Genomic DNA, 18,995 nt, shown 5'->3' on the forward strand with positions numbered 1-18,995 from the left:
CACACACGGACTCCTCTCACACCCAGCAAACAAAAGACCTAGAAGTCTGTCTGATCTGACTCATCCCCGTCTCCCCCTACAGCTGTTCCACGACGTCAGTACTCAGTAGTGTACGTCACCCTCCCCTCCTGGTCCTGGACCAAGTTACAGCCCCATCAGCCGTGGTGCTGGGGGCAGATGCTGCTGCTAGTTATTTCTTTTTTCTTATTATTATTTTAGTTATTTAAACTTAAAGTACAGTGCACTACACTTCCAATTTTGTATTATTTAATTTATTTATCTTGTTAAGTTGTTATGAGTGATTGCACTTGACTCAATGCACTGACTGACTGTATTGTTCTTGACTTCAACATTTCAAATACATTTCATTTAAAGTTGCAAGATCCAAATTCAAATGTTTCATGAGTCATTATTTTAATTTGCTATGGGATCATCATGTTATGATGTTGTTGTTTGGTCCTGACAAGAGTCTAAAAGTCTGGGGTGATGGTAGACAAGCAACTCTGAGGTCATGCTCAATGTCCAATCTGTTCCTCTGCTCTGTCTTCAGCTGGACCAGAGCTGAGAAGCCACTTTCACAAAGATAGGTAGTAATAATATCATTTTTTTTTGTTGTTGTTTACATTGGTTTTCGATTAGTCGACTAATCGAAAAAATAATCGGCAGATTAGTCGACTACCAAAATAGTCATTAGTTGCAGCCCTACAGTAGGGTGTGTTAATGTAACACAGTGGGGGGTGTCAGTGAGGGTGGTGTAGTGCAAGTAAGATGTTTGTGGCTGCAGGACTTCCATCCCAAGCTGCCTTAAGAGATTGTATGTAGAAATGTATTTGCCAGGTAAATGAGATAATCTTGGTTTTGCCCTTCAACCCCACCAGAGACAGTTGTCTTTATGCGAGACTTATCTTTTAAACTATGTTTTTTATGGTGCTTTTATATGTAATTTATTCGATGTATTGTCTTTTATATGGACCCTGAGTCCGTAATAAAATGTAGATTGATTGACATCCATGAGGTGTTTAGGAATGATAGAAATTAAGAACAAAATTACTTTAAAGAATGTAAATTAAGTGGTAAAATGATCACCTCTGGCAAGTTCATCCATGTCCAGCAGACCATCCTTGTTGCCGCGGGTGATGGGAAGCGTGTGGACGTCTGGACAATCCATTAGGGGTTTCTCTAGACGTCGAAACAAAGATGCACAAAACAAATTAATCATGGTGGACGCAGTGGATTATTTGCCAAAAAACTAAAGGCTAAATTACAGCAGGTTAAGAGAAAAAGATACCTTCGTGTCATGGTTCATAATGTACCGACAATAGCCTACATCTGCCAAACTTATTTTTGTTGTACTGTACTTGTGCTGTATAATGACAGCTAATCTAATCTACATGAGGGAAACCGCCACTTCCTAACAAGTTGAAATAAAGGTTAAAAATGGAAAAAAGGAAATGCTAGCTTTAGGCTAGAGCGTAATGTTGCCTCCTAGCTCTCCAAACCATGCAACAGTAAAAAGTACAGACAGGTAGGATAGTTCTAGTATTGATCACAGACATAGGATAGTTCTATGTATTGATCACAGACATAGGATAGTTCTATGTATTGATTACAGACATGTAGGATAGTTCTATGTATTGATCACAGACATGTAGGATAGTTCTATGTATTGATCACAGACATGTAGGATAGTTCTATGTATCGATTACAGACATGTAGGATAGTTCTAGTATTGATCAAACATGTAGGATAGTTCTATCTATTGATCACAAACATGTAGGATAGTATTGATCACAGACATGTAGGATAGTTAAATACTGATCACAGACCAGGGCTCCAGACTAACTTTTTACATTGGTTGCAACTTTTTCATTTAGGTGCACCAGCACATAATTTAGGTGCACCCAACATTTTCACTGCGCCTTTTGCCGCTGCAATAATACATTTTAAGCGTTACCTTTACCACAGTGGAGGTTTCTCTATGACAACACATGAAACACAAATTCACTCATAATTCATAATTATTATTAATTTACACATTATATATATATAATTATATAATTATATATATTTTAATTATTATTATTATTTTTTTATTAGAAATGTTTTCCTCTGTAAAAAAATGCCAGTGAATAATTTTTTCTTCAAAAATGGCCAAAAGTGACAGCTCTTTGGTCAGGGCTGCAGTCAGTCATGGCTAGCTGTCAATCACTAAGTGAAATTTTCACTGCACAGGCAGTTCTCTTCATTCTATTATCCAATCAAAATACCGGTAGGCTATTTGAGTCATCTAAGCACTGCCTGTGCAGATTTGCCTCAGCCACCCACGAACGCGGGTTGAATGATTGACAACCTTCAAATCCAATCAGAGATTGCTGCATTGCACAGTCAAAACAGTCCAGCTGCAGTTCCGTAGGTTAGGTTTAGCTGGGGCCAATCTCAAGTTTCTTTATTAGTTGCCATACAGAAGTACAGAATACTTTTATACAAAATGTAACAGAAAGAAGCATTTTGTATAAAAGTATTCTGTACTTCTGTATGACAACTAATAAAGAAACTTGAGAAACTTGAGATGGGCCCCAGCTAAACCTAACCTACGGAACTGCAGCTGGACTGGTTTGACTGTGTGCAAGGCAGCATTGAAAGAGCAAGCTAGTAGTTTAGTAAGCTGTACAGCTATAACAACACAGTAGGCTAAATTAAACTTTGCGCCAACATTAGGACCAAAGTATAAACCAGTAACTGAGCAACATGAAGAAGTGGACTTATGCATCTGGATCAGAAAAAAAGTTGTGGATGAAAAAGTAAGTACAGTGTTTGTAAAAGCTTGTATGCTAACAGTAGCTAGCCAGCTTAGCCTACATCACAATGATGATCACCAAGCTAACTTACTGTACAGTAGGGCTGGGCAATTAATCGAAACAGAATCGCGATATCGATTCATAGACCTATGCAATCTCATTTCTAAGTTATGATGATTTTTTCTTTTATTAATTTTTTTTTTACTTTTTAAATTATTTTATCTGGGTTAAACATGATTTGTGGAACTCCCTCTGGTGTTGTGGTTAGGATAAGATATTCCTTTATTGATCCACTTGGGGAAATTCAGGCATCATAGCAGCATGGGGGAAGGGGGGGGGGGTACAGGTAGTAAAAACAACACAAGCAGTGTAAACAAATAGGTCAATATAATTTACTATCTAACTAACTGAAATATATTTTCACAGTGTCACACAAGGTGCAGTATGCATAAGGTAGTGTTATCATTTACTATCTAACTAACTGAAATATACATTATTCATTATTCACAGTATCCACATAAGGTACAGTATGCATAAGGTAGTGTTATTGTCCTACTTGGGTTCCTATTAGTTCTAGGTCGATGTCTGGCAGCAGTCCCTGCCCACTGTTGTGGAGCCTGATGGCCACTGGTATGAAGGACTGTCCGAGGCGGTTAGTTGAGTGTCGGGGGGTATGAGTCTGTGGCTTCCTTGTCACCTACACCTAATATGTTTTGATCTGGTCAGGTGCGCTGTCACCTAATATGTTTTGATCTGATCAGGTGCGCTGTCACCTAATATGTTTTGATCTGGTCAGGTGCGCTGTCACCTAATATGATTTCATCTGGTCAGGTGCGCTGTCACCTAATATGTTTTCATCTGGTCAGGTGCGCTGTCACCTAATGCTAATATGTTTTCATCCGTGTCCACTGACCACTGACACACAGTGGGGGATGTTTTAAAAATATAATTTTATATATAATATAATATAATATAATAATTTGTGCTTCACCTAAAGATTTGGTCAGCAGCCTCCACCTTTTTTGTCAGTTCCCATACACATTAGTAATTTCTTGACCTCCTAGACCCTAATCAGTCAGGCTTCAGGACTGGTCACTCCACAGAGACGGCCCTCATAGCGGTCAGAGTCTCTGTCTCACCATGCTATTTTATTAGCTCTTATCTAATTCATTACTTCATTACCACTAGTTATTTGTTGTTGTTTTATTCCCATTTCAATTATTGTGTTGCATTTATTTGATGACTTCCTCGTTAAGCACTTTTGTATTTTAATCTTGCACAAAAGGCTCTATATAAATAAAGTTTGATTTCATTTTTAAAACAACCTGCAGGCATTTTCTTAATGTGTAAAGTCCTGTTTTTATTTTGATTTGGGAAGCTCTTTTGTTACTTAACTGTATTGAAAGGTCCTTTATAAATACAGTAACATTTACTTTAGAGGGCATAATAATCATGATTAAGCACCCATTGAGGAATTTGATGTTAAACTATTGATTATCGTCACTCAAGTCTCAGACCGGATGACCTGAAATCCATCCAGAATGGCTTCTACTTCACTTCCTAATGACACATTCAGTAAACACTAGGGATGTCCGATATTATCGGCCGACCGATATTATCGGCTGATATCGGCAGTAAAATGTGATATCGGAAAATATCGGTACCGGTAAAAAAAAAAATAAAAAATTACATTTATTTAACCTTTATCTACCCAGGCAAGCAAGTAAGAACCAATTCTTATTTTATTTATTGTCAAAAGTATGCATGTTGGTTTAATTCAACATGTAATGTTAATTTTTACTTTTTTAATTATCATATTTTGCACAGATAATGCTTACATTTAGAAAGCCTTTTGAATGCATCCAGTGAAATGATTAGTTACCTGAAATTATTCAGTTTTTTTGGGGGGAAACCCTGCATATATCGGTATCGGTTGATATCGGTATCGGAAATTAAGAGTTGGACAATATCGGAATATCGGTATCTGTAAAAAAGCCAATATCGAGCATCCCTAGTAAACACCTATCCATCTGTTTACCTCAAATTCATAAACGATCAAGTGAATAATATTTGTTCTATATACTTTGTTAACATTTAGTTCCTCATTAGGTCCAAGGTAATTTATTATGTATAAAAGTAAGGCGTTACATGCTCCGCTCAATAGGAGTTCACTCCACGTGGAATATGACCTCTCCTGGATATACATCACTGACATTGGGCTTAATATTGATAATTGAAAACAGGAAGAATGGCTTCTCGTTTACCTGGGCACACAATTAGATATTAGTACCTGGCTCTACTTTTTCACATGTATATGCGTTAGTATCAGAATATTTAAACAAGGTTTCTGAAACACAAGTTAGTGGTGGTGACTAGTGGTCTCCACTCTCAGAGCAGATAATATCTCTCTCTCTTTGAGAAAAAAACAAAAACAATTGAAAGTTTGAAACCTCAATGCTTTAGTAGTTTAGTGGAAAAAAGGGTTCACTCACTGTCATTTATATGGATTATTATAAGTAATATAATTAATCCTTTGTTCTGTAAAATGACTGTTTGTTACTGTGTGGAACTTGTTTCAGTAGCTTATTTATTTGTTTTTGATACTGTGAGGAATGCAGTTTTTCAGTTTGTATACTTTGTTTACATAGAGACATATCTGACTGTCCGATTTTACCTGCCAGTATTGAATTTGAATCCCAGGCTTATGCAAAGATTTGCAACAGTTCTAGAGGCCTTTATTTTATTTTTACATCACTGAGTGATGAACCTCACTATGGCAATTGGCAAATGTTTACATTTTGCAGTGTTATGTTTACAAGTTTTTTTTTTATCCACTTTTTCTCCCATTTTTCTATATTTTTCTCCCATCCCAATTTCGTATCATCCAATTCAACCCTCCCCTGTCACGAACGCTGTTTCTTGCCTCCCACAAGCCGGCTGCAATGTGGACTAAGTCATACATAGCACAAGTCCCCTCCGGTACTTGAGGTAACAGCAGTCGCATCTTTTCACCTGCGCAGCTCGATCTCTCAGTGTCGAGGAGTAACGCGTGGGAGGCTCACGCTGCCCCCGACACTTCCTGATTCTACTGCGCAGGCGCACCAACCGACTTGTAGGAGTCGCTTGTTCACAACGCCCGATCCCCACCCTTCAGTTTCCCTCCCCGTAATACGGCCAATGTGTATTACTGCGGACGACCAGCTAAACTGAAAACAATGTGGAGAGCTGGATTCGAACACGCGAATCCTAGCGTCTCCACACTGGTGGCGAGTGCCTTGCCCACTACACCACCTAGCCGCCCTGTGTTATGTTTACAAGTTATTTACGGATTGTGAATTTTGTGATTCAAATTATATTTATTTGGAAAAATAAATATAGTCACTTTATTTGAAAAGTCAAAACTGTTGTCTTGGCTTTGTTTTGTTCATAGTAGTAACGCTCATGTCATGATAAATCTGGTTATTCAAAACTGCATTCGCAAATCCACTGCAAATCCACTGCTGCAGCCGTCCTCCCGCTGCAGCCGTCGTTATCATAACACTACACACATATTTTACAGCAAACTGTAGTTGATCACCAGGTATGTTTTATTAACGTAGAATAATTCATATAAGAAAAACGATAGTGAAATCTCTTGCCTTTCTCCACTGGTTAAAAATGCCAGGAACTGAAATTGAAACTTGCTGTGCGCAGCGGTGATAACTTTTTCCAGTTTGTTATCTATGACTAATTCTATCTATTTTTAGGGGCAAATGCGATTGAAATAGTCGCGCTGTGGTTACATGACATCATTGCTATTTTAGAGCTGCTCTACCGGTTACACGGTATAGTCAAAATCCATACCGTAGAGCAAATTAATACCGTTTATACCGTATACCGTTTATACTGTCCACCCCTACTATAAAGTATAGATTTAGCTGTACAAACAGCCCCACGTTTGTTTACATTCCCCGGTCCTCTTGAGAATAATTAGACTCATCCCAATGGCCCCGAATGTGTTAAGGGGATTCAGACCAGAGAAAGACTTTCGTCTTGTTTACATCAGGGTCCCCCATTTTCAATTCATAATGACATATACAGATATAATAATCTAATCAATCATCTAATCTAATCATGACATATACAGTACTGTTACATTTGTGACATACAAGATATGCAAATATACAGTACATATACAGTACTGTTAAACAGATCCTAACAGTAAATATATACATACGAGGGGGAGGGAACTGTACATTAGGAGGGGGTGGGTGGGTGGGAGGGCGGTTCAGACATTTACAGGGGCCAGGTTCGAATTGCAGCCTCCCATAGGTGCTCTTGAGAGCGGTTTTGAAGGTGGGTACTGGGTAGTGATTAGGGGTGGACGGTATACGGTATGGATTTTGACTATACCTTCATACCTTGTGACCGGTAGACTAGAGCAGCTAGTCACAGCAGTAGCAATGATGTTAACGTTACTTGACGATTCACTCAGCGTTTGCAGTGGTCGTTGCAGTGTTTAATTGTACTGAGTTTTTCTCCACTTGCTCACGGACCTTGTCATATAGTTTGGGCATTTCAATTTGGCTAAGGAGGCTGAGAGGAGACTTGCTTTAGCGCAGCAACGGGCTAACATTAGCCGCTATGCTAACGTTCTTACGTGACTGTGCGGCACCAGTTTCATTAGTGAGGAAAGGGAGGTTATAGTGACGAGGCTTGACAACAGAGGTTCAAAGATAACTTCACATTTATTGGCTATTCGTTTCTTTATATCGCTTTATCCATCGGGCTGCTCTCGTTTCCAACTCTGTGTGTTGACATTGACATCCTGGTGTGACATCAACTACAGCAACTTAGGACGCTCAAACCTCAAATGTAAACCTATTGCATCACGCTCTCTCTCTACGTTGTCAAACTAAGTTATGTTGGAGTTTTATTGTGTTTGCGTTGTTTGATGGAAAGAAACCTTGTGTCCTGCAGTAGTTTTTATTTTCACTTTGTGCTGCTTGATTTTTATTTTTTTTATTTATTGATCTTTTTCCCCCTCCATTTTCCTCCGATTTTCTCCCATCCCAATGTTAGTCGTATGCCAATTCCCAATCCCTTCCTGGTCGCTGCGCACTTACCCCCCACACTCAGATCATCTGGGAGAGTGGAGGCTACCACGTGCTTCCTCCGACACACGTCCAGCCAATCACCGCTTCTTTTCACCTGGCAGCGCGGATTCTCATTGAGAGGGCGTAGCGTGTGGGAGGATCACACTATCCCTCTCAGGTCCTATCCGCGCTTAGCAGGCGCCCCGACCGAACTGTAGGAGTCGCTGTTTACAACGACCCGGACCCACCCCGCCAGCTTCTCCCACCCTCTAATACAGCCAATTGTATTAGTGTGAACGGCCAGCCAAGCTGGTGACAACCTCACAGCTCCGGGGTTGGTGACGAACGCAATCTCCGCTACGCCACCTAACCGCCTGTGCTGCTTGATTTGATTGTATTTCATGAAAAGTGTTTTTCAGAGATGGAAGTAACTTGAGAAAAGGTTTTGCATTTTTCTATTGCAGTTTTGCACAATAAATGTTCTTAAAATACCTCTGTACTATGTGAAATATGTCCTAGTAATACAAGAGTACAGTAATAGCTGCCAGATCTTTACCCCTTCAGAAGCATTTATATAGAAATGTTTAGGGCGGCTAAGTGGCGCAGTAGGCAAGGCGCTCGCCACTAACGCAGGAGATGCTGTGTTCGAGCCCAGCTCTCGGTGTTGTTTCCGGCTTGGCTGGTCGTTCATACTAATACAATTGGCAGTATTAGGGGGTGGGAAAGCCGGTGGGTGGGGATCGGACGTTGTGGACAGCGACTCCTACAGGTCGGTTGGTGCGCCTGTACAGCAAAATCAGGAAGCAATGGGGGCAGCGTGTCCCTCCCACGCGTCACTCTTCGCCGCTGAGAGATCGCGCTGTACAGGTGAAAAGATGCGACAGCTGCCTCCTCGTGTACCGGAGGGGACACGTGATGCAAGGCTTGGTCCACATTGCAGCCGACCAGTGGGAGGCATGGTCTAACAACGTTCGAGACAGGGGAGAGTAGAATTGGATAATACGAAATTGGGATGGGAGAAAAATAGAAAATGGGGAGAAAAAGTGGATAAAAAAAAATAGACATTTTAAGATTAATTAATATACTGTGATATACCGTTACCGTCTATGCTTCAAATTATACCGTGATATACATTTTAGACCATACCGTCCAGCCCTAGTAGTGATTCACATTTTTTTACGGCTGTGGGTAGGGCGTTCCACATTGATGTGGCATAATTGCGGAACGTGTTTAGTCCCTTGTTTGAGCCGATTCTACTTGGACATGATTTGTGGAACTCCATTATTTACAACAGACAATGCTAGTGGACAATGCTAGCAATTATGTCAGTTATGTCTCGTGTCTCTTCCATTCAATTAATAGGGCCACCAGTTTGGTCTACCCGTTTTTAAATACTGGATCAACAGAGCTGTCTTTTCAACACTGGCGTGCATGCTTCAACTGTTGTAGTTTTGGCTGGGTTCCGTATAGCAATAACTTGACAACACACACAAGCTCAGTTGGTAGCCACAGCAACAGGTTTAGTCAGCGTCAGGTCAGGAATGTCCAACAGACATCATTAGTCGATCACAACACTCTTCAACACAGTGCTCTTAATCGAACCCGAGTACCATATATCACATCCCCCTTTCTTAAGGAAAAGTTATTACTGGTATATATGGTACTCGGGTTCGATTAAGAGCACTGTGTTGAAGAGTGTTGTGATCGACTAATGATGTCTGTTGGACATTCCTGACCTGACGCTGACTAAACCTGTTGCTGTGGCTACCAACTGAGCTTGTGTGTGTTGTCAAGTTATTGCTATACGGAACCCAGCCAAAACTACAACATGGTGTCAGAAGTGGCTGAATCGTCACTCTACGCACGCCGACCTCACAGATTATAAAACCCAGCGGATTTGCGGAGTGAGTGATGAACTTTTGTTGGGCTAGTTGTTGCTAACGCTAGCAATAGCGTCTGGACGTGGCAGCAGAGCACAGAACAGAGGAGATGGAGCAGCTCAAACCACCACATCGCTGCTACTCACGGGAAACCTGGCCGAGAATTGCCGCAGGTGGGAGCAGCGTTTTCAACTGTATATGACAGCCTCTGGAGCAATTGCAAAGGATGAAGAAATTAAAGTGGCCATACTGTTAAACACAATTGGTGAAGATGCTTTGGATGTATTCAACACGTTCACATTTGTTGGGGGTGACGATAAGAAAGTGGATGCAATCCTCGAGGCTTTTGAAACATATTGCAGCCCACAGAAGAATATTGTTTTTGAACGGTACCAGTTCTGGTCCCATTCTATGGCTGATGGGATGACAGTGGACAAGTTTGTCACGGAACTGCGCCAGAAGAGCAGAAACTGTGAGTTTAAAATAAGTGAGAACGAAATGATCAGAGATAAATTGGTGTTCAGCCTGAATAATGCTGCTCTGAAAGAAAGGCTACTGAGGGAGAAGAATTTAACCCTTGAGAAAGCAGTAGATGTGTGCAGAGCATCAGAAGCTGCGAGGAGCCAGATGCAAGCTATGCAAACAACACAGGCTGTGGGGGAATCATATGTGCAAGCCATAAGTAGAGCTCCAGCTCAACCAGAGAGGGGAAGATTCTACAAAGACAGGAGGACAGAAAAGAAAAACAGAGAGTGGATTGCACAATGCAACAAGTGTGGGAGAACACATGAACCACGCCAGTGTCCAGCTTATGGTGCTGTATGCCACAAATGTAACAGGCTGCCACACCAGCTGACAGGACGGGCACCCAAACATACAGAACAGTAATGAGACGTGGTGTCCACGACATTGAGACTGAGGTAGATGTAGACTCACTGTTTATAGGTACTGTGTCATGTGTGGAAGTGGATGCAGTCACTAAAAGTAAAGACACTGCATGGTACACTATGGCCAATGTGAGGAATGTCCCGGTCAAATTCAAGATTGACACGGGGGCTAGGGTGCATCAAAATACACATTTCCAGCGTATTGATTTGTATGGGTGCTAAAAGTGTTACCATCCATGTAAAAACAATACATGCAAAATATTTTTGCAATACGAGGTGATTTAGATGTGCAACGGTACATCAGTACATGCTGTCCTCTCCCAACATGGCCTGCTGTTAGTGTCTGTGTGTGTGTGTGTGTGTGTGAGTTGCAACATTGTTTCATCTCGCACCTGGTCCTGCAATTTTTGGGGGGATGGGCGGGATGGGCCTATAAATAGCTTTACCTGTGTGGCTCTGCATCACAGTTTACTCAATACCCCCAACTCCACCATCACCCACCACATGATCCAGCTCTCCAACTATATCTCCAGCTATCCAGTTCTCACAAGATGGCGTCGCCGCCCTTAGGCTCCCGCCAGAGCAGCCGCAGCCTGGTCTTTGGTCTGGGCCCCAGCATAACCAATGCAGATGCCATCATCACTGGTGCCAAACTGCCAAGTGGTCGCCAGATCTTGCGGTGCATGCCGTACAACTGCGACACGCAACTGCATGCCAAGCGGCCAGGTTTGACCGGAGCCTTGCGGTCACGGTTCCATGCGGCTAAGGACGTTTTGGAGCAGGTGCAGCCATTTTATGGAAAGGCCAATATTCCAATGGTGAGTGATCGTCGAGCATGCGTCAAGATAGTAGCGCTTGTCGATGCTAGCAACAAGCTGCAGCAAATTCCAAAGGCCAGGCGCTCCAGTGAGGCTACAGCTCGACTGGTGGACGCAATGGAGCACAAGCTGGATGCCACATTCCCGCTGTGGTCTCCAAATGCAGAGGAGCTGATCTGTGATCCAGAGGACATTGCTTTCCTGGCCAGCATGAAGGGCGACAGAGTGGCCACATTTGGAGCATTGGATGCCAATCTGCAATCCAAGTTGAAGCGGCGACAGGAGCGTGAAGCAGCGCAGCAAGCATGCTTTACCAAGGAGCAGCAGGAGATGACTGCGAGGTCCAGCATGGCGGTGGTGTTGGAAAGCGAAAGTGATGAAGACAGCAATGCAGATGAAACAGCTGCTCCACCGGCTGAGAACACACCCACCCGTGAGCGTAAGAAGACTGGCACCACAGCCTTCATTCCATCAGACATTCTCAGCCGGCCGAGTCTTGTGTCACTGGCTACACGGTTGAAGATCACACCAATGCAGCAGGCTGCCTTCACGCGCGGTCTGATCGAGGAATCCGGTGGCAATTCGGCAATGGTCTCCACATCCTACGCAACAGCAGACCGAGCGCGCCGCCACGTGTTGCAGGCCATCAGTGAGGACCAGCAAGAACAGTGGACACCACCTCCCATGTGCACCTTGCACTGGGACAGCAAGTTGACGCCAATGCTCAACAATGTGCGCCAGTTGGAGGAGCGTCTGACAGTGGTGATCGGAGACGCGGAGCGGCTCAAACTGCTTGGTGTGCCAGCATACATGAAGGGGACTGATGAGGCATGTGGAACGATCATTGCCCGGCTGACATGCAAGCTGCTGCAGGACTGGTGCTGCACCGATCAGGTTGTCAACATGGCATTTGACACCACCGCGTCAAACACTGGCCATCTCACGCCAGCCTGCATTGCCATCCAGCTCTCACTGGGTCGACCACTGCTCTGGTCCGGGTGCCGGCACCACATCGGCGAGGTGCTCCTCAGCCACATCTTCACTGACCTCAAGGTGGAGACGTCACGCTCGCCAGAGGTTACATTGTTTACACGTCTGCGCGACAACTGGAACCTGTTGCCACACAAGGACAGCGGCCCATTGGCTTGCTACATTCCTGGCGATGCCGAAACACCGTTCCTGGGCAAGTTGCGTGCTGAACTAATTGTGTGCGCTGCAGGAGTGCTCGACTACAAGCGAGGCGACTATCGCGAGTTCGTGCAGCTATGTCTTGTGTATCTGAGTGCAGACAGTGCAGAGCACACTCCAGTTAACTTCCAACGACCGGGAGCACTGCACAAGGCGCGGTGGATGGCTAAGCTGCTCTACACTCTCAAGCTGGCCTTGATGGAGCAGCACATTGCCTTGCTTCCTCAGGGGACCATCACTACGCAGCAGCAGGTGCTGAAGATTCGGGCGTTTGCCAACTTCATCACGCACATCTACGCAACGTGGTGGTTGACCTGCGACACGGCCGTAGATGCGGCATGGAATTACCTTACACTCTACCACAACCTGTACGCATACAAGTCTGTTGACGAGGGCATCGCAGCATCAGCGATTAAGGCGCTGAAGCGGCACCTATGGTACCTGTCAGACGAGATGCTGCCCCTGGCACTCTTCAGCACAAAGGTGCCAGTTGGCGAGCGGCGCGCACTTGCAGATGCTATATTGGAGCACAAGCCGGCTGATATATCCATGCAAGCCCCACAGCTCCGCTTTGGCACTGGCTTCGGCAAGCCAAAGTTTCCAACCCTCTCGCCGACCACCAGCTTGGCTGACCTCGCCAACCCAGACTGCTGGTTCGGCATGCACCTGCTGCACATCGATCCCGCGTTTCTTTCACTGGATGTAGAGGATTGGGTTACCAGTACAGCATTTCAGATGGGTGCAGTGAATGTACGTGCCATCAATGTTGTGAATGACTGTGCCGAGCGTGGCGTCAAACTGACGTCAGACTTTGTGGCAGCAGCCAGGAGCGAGGAGCACCTGCAGAATGTGCTACAGGCACCCTACAGGCAGTTGAGCATGACCGCTCAACACAGCCAAATCTTCGCTGCTGCAAGCGCAAGCTGGACCAGGTCTAGGACTCTAGGATGCTTGAGACATGTTTGAAAGACTATTTCAATGTTGTTATCAAACATTTTGTTCTTAAATGTTAGGGTTAATAAATGTTGTTCTCAAAAACTATTTCTTGCCGTTTTTGAAATTGCCTTGTCATGTTATCTAGTAAAACGCCCAAAAAGGCCAATTTTCATATATTTCACATGCTGTGTGGTACCTCTAAATCTCAACGAATCTTTGCCAAACTTTGCACAAATCATTTTTATGTTTGTCCGAACAGAATGCAACCCCACACAGATTGATATGTTGAGATTAAATTTTTGCATTGCAATTTGATGCACCCTAACGGGGGCGGATGGAAACGTGCTGCCTATGTCCATTGTAAAGACATTTCCAGGTCGTATCGAGCTACAGCCCACTAGAACAGTGCTGGTAGCGTATGGAGGGAACCGTCTGAAGCCTGAAGGGACCGTGACACTGATGTGTGAAACTGCTAAGGTTAAAGCCAAGCTTGATTTCTATGTGATCAACCAGTCAACCGTGCCGATCATGGGCAGAGAGGCAAGTGAAGTACTGCGGCTTGTGAAACGAATTGATGCACTTGAGAAGACACCTCCAGCCACAACAGAGAAGCTGAAGAGACCTCCAGCCACTAAAGAGGAGTTGCTGGAGATGTACCCATCTCTCTTCTGCGGGCTGGGTGAGTTCCCGGGTGTACATCACATACACATTGACCCGGCAGTTACACCTGTGGTACATGGGTGCAGGAAGATTCCCCTTGCTGTCCTGGACAGGCTGAAGGTCACACTGCGCCACCTTGTGGAAGCAGATGTAATAACCCCTGTGAATGACCCAACAGCATGGGTGAGCAGTTTGGTGATCACAGAAAAAAAAATACTCAACTCAGGGTGTGCTTGGACCCCTCTGATCTGAACAAGGCCATACAGAGGCAACATTACTCCATTCCCACTCTAGACGATGTCTGCTGCAAACTGGCAGGGAAATCTATCTTCACCATTCTGGATGAGAAGGATGGATATTGGCAAGTGAAACTGGATGAGCCATCATCTGAGCTGTGTACATTCAACACACCATGGGGCCGCTACCGCTTTAAGAGATTGCCATTTGGCATCAAGTCAGACAGTGAAGTGTTTCAGCAGAAGAACAGTGAGACCTTCGGTGACATAGAAGGTGTACATATCATAGCTGATGACATGATAATCGCTGCATCCTCAGACCAAGAGCATGCTGAAATCCTCCAGCAGGTCATGAAGAGGGCACAAGCTGCCAATGTCAAGTTCAACAAAGACAAAATCCAGTTCAAAGTCGACACAGTGAAATACATGGGCCACATCATCACACCAGAGGGTGTTAAACCTGATGATGCAAAGGTGATAGCCATCGCCAACATGCCGGCACCGGAAGACAAGAAAGGCCTCCAGAGATTGTTAGGCATGACAAGATACTTGGCCCAATACATTCCAGGGGAAGCCACAATAACTGCTCCTGAGACAGCTGCTGAGAAAGGAGGCAGCATGGCAGTGGGCCCATGAACATGATGCAGCGCTGGAAAGCCTGAAGGCTGCTCTCATTCAAGCCCCAAGTCTCAAGTTTTATGACAAACACAAACCCTTGACGATCCAAGCGGATGAGTCTAAAGATGGATTGGGGGCGTGTCTTCTACAGGAAGGCTACCCGCTGAGCTATGCCTCCCGAGCATTGTCAGACAGAGAAAAACTATGCTCAAATAGAAAAGGAGCTGTTGGCGATTGTGTTTGCAGCCAAGCGGTTCCATCAGTACATATATGGGCAGACAGTGAGTCTGCAGTCGGATCATAAACCTCTGGAAGTCATCTTTAAGAAACATCTAAGCAAAGCTGATCCAAAAAAAAATAGGTAGAATGGTGGACCTAATTGTAACAATTTAATTGTAATTGTTGACAATACTTTGTGTGAATAATATATTGTAAATGTAGGCTGGACAAATGCAAAACTGTCCTAATATGAATGCATATTTATTTACTACATATACAAGGGTTCTTTCAAAGTGGCAACATATCGAACTGCGTCGGCCGCACAGCCTTTAAAACACCTTCTATTCTCTCGCCTGGGCAAGCGAACGCCAGGCGACCCACCGGCGTTGATGAAGAAGTTTCCCCTATATGCATTCAGCAGCGGCGCATTAGGACCGCCGCTGCTATGAACTAGACTATTAAAAAAATGTATTAAAAAAAAATACATTTTTTTTTAAATAGTTTTATTTGGGCTGTGGGGGGTGCTTAATGTATAAGACTGACCTGAGGAAAGGGCTGCAGGGAGAAAGCACTGCAGTCTAGTCGATTTTGTGTTTTGAGCACAAAGTTCATCATAGATCTAGCCTCTTTATTTTGCTCTCAAAGTGCACCAGATTGATGCATTTAACTTTAAAATGTAAAAAAAAAAAATTACGGGGGGCATGCCCCGGGACCCCCCTAGAGGCACAGCACCGCTGCTGAATTTGTTTTCAGGGGAAACACTGAAGACACAGATCATTACCGATCTGGAGGAGCGGTATAGTGAGGAAAAGAGGGTGTTCATGCTGCTGAACAAAGCTAGTTACTTGGATCCACACTTCCATCGAAGAAGGGAACATAAACAGGAGGTGGCCTTACTGGAGGAGATGAAACAAGTGAACAGAATCAGGAGGTGCAGATGGCCTTACTGGAGGAGATGAAACAAGTGCACAGAAGCAGGAGGTGCAGATGGCCTTACTGGAGGAGATGAAACAAGTGAATAGAAGCAGGAGGTGCAGATGGCCTTACTGGAGGCCAACCTCATCCTAGAATGAATGAATGAAAACTTTATTTAACAGATTGCAGAATGGGTACAATACAGTACGGCTCATAGAAGCATTAGCATAGCCTCTCAAGTAAAGCCGACACTAGCCCCTTACGTGACTGCGAGCGAGCCTGGGTCTCTACCGCAGTCACTCTCACCTAGACTGCGACCATTTGCAACTTAACGTACCAAGCGTGATCACATGGAGCGCGCTGGGTCAAAATTATATCATATATGAATTTCAAAGATACCCAGCGTACAATATGGGTTTAACACAGCTTTACAGTGGGGTCTGGAAGCTCAGAGTTGCTAATAAACAGTTTAAAACATTGTTACAAAACGAGTGGTACTTACAGAGCGAACGTTGGCAAGATGGCGTCTTCTTCTTCTGCCGCTATTTGGCTGCCTGGTGCGCATGTGCTGTGGCACCAACGGCGGAAATGGACGTTCGGTCTGTGAATGAATGAATGAAAACTTTATTTAACAGATTGCAGAATGGGTACAATACAGTACGGCTCAATACATACAATTGTTAAGGGGATGCAGACCTGAGAAAGACGTTTGTCTTGTTTCCATCAGGGTCCCCCATTTTCAATTCATATAGACATTTATGACATACACAACATACATGACATTTATGGCATAGGAACATATAGGTATTTAGTACTGATACATTTGTGACATAAGCGGTATTCAAAATATACAGTACTGTTACCCCTAGATCCTGACAGAGTATATACATATGATGGGGAGGGGGGACTGTACATTAGGGGGGGGTGGGTGGGTGGCCGGGTGGGAGAGAAGTATACATACGACGGGGAGGGAATATATACATGCGGTGGGGAGGAGACTGTCTATTAGGAGGTGGTGGGGGTTTTGGGCATTTACGGTGGCCAGTTTCGAATTGCAGCCTCCCGTAGGTGCTCTTTAAGAGCGGTTTTGAATGTGGGCAGGGATTCACATTCCTTTACAGCTTTGGGTAGGGTGTTCCACATTGTTGTGGCATAATTGCAAAACGTGTTTAGTCCCTTGTTTGAGCCGAATCTGGGTTTAACATGATTTGTTGAGCTTCCTCTGGTGTAGTGGTTGTGGTATTCACGGACCTTTGGGAAGTATTTTGACATGTACATGGGCACCCCGGTCGTATAGTGTATCTTGTAGACCAGGCCCATTGCAAGTTGCTGTACTCTGTCGTCTACTGTAAGTACCACTCGTTTTGTAACAATGTTTTAAACTGTTTATTAGCAACTCCGAGCTTCCAGACCCCACTGTAAATCTGTGTTAAACCCATATTGTACGCTGGGTATCTTTGAAATTCATATATAATATATTTTTGACCCAGCGCGCTCCATGTGATCACGCTTGGTACGTTAAGTTGCAAATGGTCGCAGTCTAGGTGAGAGTGACTGCGGTAGAGACCCAGGCTCGCTCGCAGTCACGTAAGGGGCTAAGCCGACACAGTGGCTGAAACGCTCAACAGAGATGTTCGGTCATTATGATTAACGAGCTGAATAAACGCACATTTCTCTCTATACACAGAGTCGCACCAGTTTCTGACCTAACGTCCCATATTCTCGCAAACTCAGTAGTAACATTAGCTTAGCATTAGCATAGCAGCTTAGCGTGTTAGCTGCTCCAGCTACATCTGGTCAAGGCCCAGTCTGGTGGAAAAGTGGCAGAAACGCCCAACAGATCAGATGTGCGGTCAGTAGATTAATACAAGCAGATGTTACTGTAACAAAACGGAGGTCGACGTGAACCTACCTTTGTTTACCTTCTCCTGTGTTGTTCTGAACGTGGTAGAGTCCAGCAGCGTTCTGCTAACAACACGAGGTGGTTCTTCTGCAGGGAGTCCGACACAACAACACCGCTCATGTAACCTACTGGTTAGAAGTAGCCGGACTTCGGGCTCATTCCCTCTGGAAGTAAACCAGGAAACAGTTTATTTGGGTTTGCAGGTTTTAGTTAGTCCGTTCTTTACACGATCTCTACATTCTAGATCTGTTCATAATCACAAGTTAGCATTAGCTCATTAGCAACATACAACGAGGTGAAGAAGCTACACAAAGCCTGACGTCATTTCCGCTGGGCGGGACTTCCTCAATGCGCTCCTTGGACCAACTCTAACTTTGCCAGCAGATGGCGCTCGAAGTGCAGTAAGTGTAAAATGAAGTGCAGTCAATGGGAGGTTTACACAAAAACACTGACTAACTAAAGTCATTTTTGGAGGATATGCTTTATTCTCTCTAAACAGACACACTGACTCTCTCTACGCCTAATGTATATACTCTTTTCTTTCTGGACTCTTTTTGTATCACAAACAGTACTGTAATTGCAAATCTGGTATGTCATAAATGTATAGATGTAGCAGTACTGTCTATCTGTATGTCATGTATGTCATATATGTTACGATGAATTGAAAATGGGGGACCCTGATGTAAACAAGACGAAAGTCTTTCTCTGGTCTGCATCCCCTTAACAATTGTATGTATTGAGCTGTACTGTACTGTACCCATTCTGCAATCTGTTAATAAAGTTTTCATTCATTCATTCATTCATTCACAACAAACGTCCTAGATCAGATTAGATTCAGATTTATTATCATCATACATTCACT

General features: G+C 44.0%; 1 long non-coding RNA gene across 1 annotated transcript; it reads right to left on the reverse strand.

Annotated features, from left to right (window-relative positions):
- Positions 1-1,083: 1,083 nt before the first annotated feature.
- LOC311231280 lies at positions 1,084-18,320 on the reverse strand. The gene is made up of 3 exons (XR_014619856.1): positions 18,143-18,320; positions 16,733-16,831; positions 1,084-1,179 (listed from the first exon to the last, which is right to left on the reverse strand). It is a non-coding gene; the product is annotated as an uncharacterized lncRNA (long non-coding RNA).
- Between the last annotated feature and the right edge of the window lie 675 nt (positions 18,321-18,995).

The sequence above is a fragment of the Notolepis coatsorum genome, assembly GCF_963971535.1.
Source record: "Notolepis coatsorum genome assembly, chromosome: 7".
NCBI lineage: Eukaryota > Metazoa > Chordata > Actinopteri > Aulopiformes > Paralepididae > Notolepis > Notolepis coatsorum.